This window comes from Lucilia sericata, unplaced genomic scaffold (assembly GCF_015586225.1).
Source record: "Lucilia sericata isolate MDLA Ls3-8-SP2 unplaced genomic scaffold, ASM1558622v1 Contig001399F_arrow, whole genome shotgun sequence".
NCBI lineage: Eukaryota > Metazoa > Arthropoda > Insecta > Diptera > Calliphoridae > Lucilia > Lucilia sericata.
In genome coordinates, this window is record NW_023995337.1 from 107,501 (window position 1) to 111,285 (window position 3,785).

A 3,785-nucleotide genomic window follows, 5' to 3' on the forward strand; every position below is an offset into this window, starting at 1 on the left:
AAAAGTATCTTTACTAAACAACCAGCTTAAAAAACATGCTGTTTGGGTATTTTTTCTTGTTATTGTCGTTGTTGTTGTTTGGTTTAAACAGCAAAACAAAAATTTTACGGTCATAAAATATTTGCAAATTTAAATGTGGATTTTTGTTTTAAGTTGTTATCTACTATAAAATAAATGCACAGTGGGATGTGACTTTCTTTTTTTAAACAAAATTGTTTATACCTAATTTCTTTCAAAAACTTCATTTTTTTCTTTTTAGGAGAATTTTTATTTTGGAATGTTTATAATTTGAATTATTAGTTTTAATATTACAATTTTTGTATTCCTCTAACCCACTGTGCTGCAATAGCTCTTAAATGTCTGTTCTTGTTCTACATTTATATCAATTTTATTAAATTATAGCTACCAGTATTTAATAACTACAATTTCTAAACAAGCAGTATGTTCAGTGCAAGTGCTAAAATAGTACTTAAGTAAATGAAGTATGTTCAGTGCTGTAACATATTTATTATGACATTTGCCCATACAAAACATAAACATTGTTTATATTAATAGAATCTACCAAGTTTTTGTTTTACTAAACTTATTACAACTTTATTTTATTTTTAGCAACTTTTCTGAGTTCTATTGTTGTTGTTGTTATTTTAACAAACACTCGGCTAAACATAAACAAAAGGTTGAAAAGTTCAATTTGTGTTTTTTTTTTCGTGGTGTATTCTCTCTTTATTAATATAATGTATGTTGTTGCTGCTGTTGTTGATTTTTATTATTGACAATTTTATACATGTGTTTATAATGATGTTGACGTCTAGCAAAGTATGACATTGTTGTCTTTGTTATTGTTTTTGTTTCTGCTTGTAGTTGCCAGAAATAATGATTGCAATCATAAACGCTACTCAACTGAAATGAATTGGAAATTAAATTGGAAAATATGTATTATGTTTTTTTTTATAAATATTTATTAATGTTGTATTTGTGAGTATATACATATTAATTTTAATGTGTTGACAATCCTATAGGCTTCATTTACGGTTTTATTTGCTACTCTTTCTCTCTCTCTGTGTTGTTTTCTTTCTCCCCTTTCAAAACAAATAATGAGTTAAAATTAGTGTGAAAATATTGGGTATTGTTGATTGATAAATTATTATCAATTAATTTTAAGTGAAAAGGAAAAAATATACAATTTGTATCATGTCTTGTAGTGAAAGAAAGGTACTAAAATTGATGATACTACATTATGTTAAGATTAATGTTGTTGGTGAGGGATTCCTGCTCTTGGCATTCTGATATTTTTGCAAGACTATATGTAATATAAAGTAAAAAATAGGGGAAACTATTAAATAATTTTAATATTTTCTTTATAAAAACAAAATTTTTTATAATTTCCTTCCAAATCAAAAGCATTTGAAAAAATAACAAAATATTTTTCCATTGTAAAGTTAAACTTTGTTTTATTATTATTATTATTTTCTGCCTTAGATGTGACAACATTTATTGCTGTTTGTAGTTATTGTTGCTGTTGTTATATATGGGCCTTTTAAAATGATTGCCTCATTCTTCCCAGCCTAGAAAAAGTTTGTTGTATGTTTGTAGGCAACATACAAAAAACCCCGGCAAAATATTAGCTGATTGCTGTTGCTGCTGACAATGGGATGTTGCATGATATAGACGACAGCATAAACCTATAAAATCGTATTTTATTATGTGTGTCGACAATACCTCTGGTGCCACACAGTTAAAAACGGCGCACCAGTAGAGTGTATTTTTGTTGTTAATGATGATTGTAGGCGATGAGTATTAGAAAAAAATTGCTAGTAATCAACAAACACTAAAGCAAGCAACATCATCATTATTATATGCTACATAATAATCATGTTGTTTACTGGTCATTTGCAAAAGAATCATGTTGATATTTCAACTCAATTTCAGTTTAGTTGGGTTTAGTTTAGAGTTAAATTGTTTTTTTTTTTTTTTTATTTAAAGTTATTGTTTTTGGTTCTGTTTTGATTTTTCTTGTTTGCCATGTTTTTTTTTGTCGTTGTTACTAATATTTTTGTTAGACTTAGTTATTCTAATAGACTTGGACTTTGCTGTTGACTATTTGCCGCTATGGTTGATGATTGTAATAGATATGAAGTCTTTTTCTATATGAGAATAGACTTCGATTCGAAGTCTTTTTCTATATGAATATGGACTTCGATTCGAAGTGTTACTCTATATGAAAATAGACTTCGATTCGAAGTCGTTTTCTATATGAAAATACACTTCGATTCGAAGTCTTTTTCTATATGAAAATAGACTTCGATTCGAAGTGTTATTCTATATGAAGTAGACTTCGATTCGAAGTGTTTTTCTATATGAACAAACTCTCACAAACGATAACTTAATCCTCACCTTTCTAAGTTTGCGCCTGTTTCTTCACCTTGGTCTCACAAGGTTACCATATATTCAATGTTTGTCTATCCAATCTCACTTAATCTGGCAACTCCTAATTCAGGTACTAAAGTCAAAACCAGAAGTAATCGATAACTTTCATTAATAGTTTCGAAAATAATTGGTTGATAGTGACCTATCGATCCTGTTGTGCGCTTCTAGTAACCTCGTACTAGTTCCATCAATGTTTTTCTCATCTTCCGCGATGACTGCATGAATATCACCTGGCGAATTGAGAAACTTTTAACAGTGTCGATGAAAGTATTTTATTTTACATATATGGATATTGACATCACCCAACTCTTTCTAGTTTTCATAAACCAAATTTAAACTTCATTTGAACAAAAAAACTCTCATTAATAACTAAACTCCCTACAAGTAGTTAATGTAGTAACCACTTAAATCCAAATTTTAATTTAATAATATTTATAGTTTGCTAACGTTTATTTGGGTCTTATAATTACAATTTTTCCTCTTATTATTGTTTAACTACATACTTTTACAGCTTTTCTTCTCTACATATGACACAGACACAGATATCTGGTAGTTAATATTACTGCTGCTGCTGTTGAGAAACTTAACTTCCTTCGATTACCAGAAATATGTGCGTTAGTTAATCAGTTTGTAAGTAAGTTTGATGATGATGATAATGACGACGACGAAGACTATGACTATGATGGCAAAAGTTTGCTTAAGGTTGGAGGTTGGTTGGTTGGTTTGGGGGTAATAGACATTTTTTATGAGATTTTCTTCTTTTTCATACTCTTATATAGGTAGTAGAGTACCAAACATAATTTCAGTTGCTGTGACTGCCTGCCTGGCTAGAGCTAGGTGCTCTATTACTGTTAGTTGCTGGTTCGGTTCCCTGTATAAAACTCATTCATTTGGATTTGGCGGCAAAAAAATTGTAATATAAAATCCAGCAAGAAAAAAATGCACAAGTTAAAAGAAACGTACGTTTGTTATAGAGAAGCCAAAGCCAAAGCACACAACCAAGTTATGAAAAGAAAAAATGTTCATGGAATGAACAATTTAAAACGTACAGAAACAGATAGATAGACAGACGGACGGACTGACAAACACAGGGATTTAACAAACATATAAACTTGTATTAAAATTTAACTGCTACGACGAACGACTACAGCAACTATTTCTACGTTCATATGTTGTTTTCTGAAAACAAGCGGACCAACCAGCTCATACAAAAAATCCCCAATACAACGTTGTGTTGTCGTAACATTTTAGTATTTTTTCCACTGCTCACAGTGTACTTGTGACTGGCCTGCCTGGCTGCCATAGTTGTTTCTGTTTGTTCTCTGTTATTTTTGTGAGCTCGTAAGTTGTTTTTTCTA

The 3,785-nt window shown here is 30.0% G+C and overlaps 1 long non-coding RNA gene across 1 annotated transcript; it reads right to left on the reverse strand.

The window, feature by feature from the left end:
• Nucleotides 1-741: 741 nt before the first annotated feature.
• LOC119611261 lies at nt 742-3,521 on the reverse strand. Its single transcript, XR_005232055.1, has 3 exons — nt 2,931-3,521; nt 2,395-2,657; nt 742-900 (listed from the first exon to the last, which is right to left on the reverse strand). It is a non-coding gene; the product is annotated as an uncharacterized LOC119611261 (long non-coding RNA).
• Nucleotides 3,522-3,785: the final 264 nt, after the last annotated feature.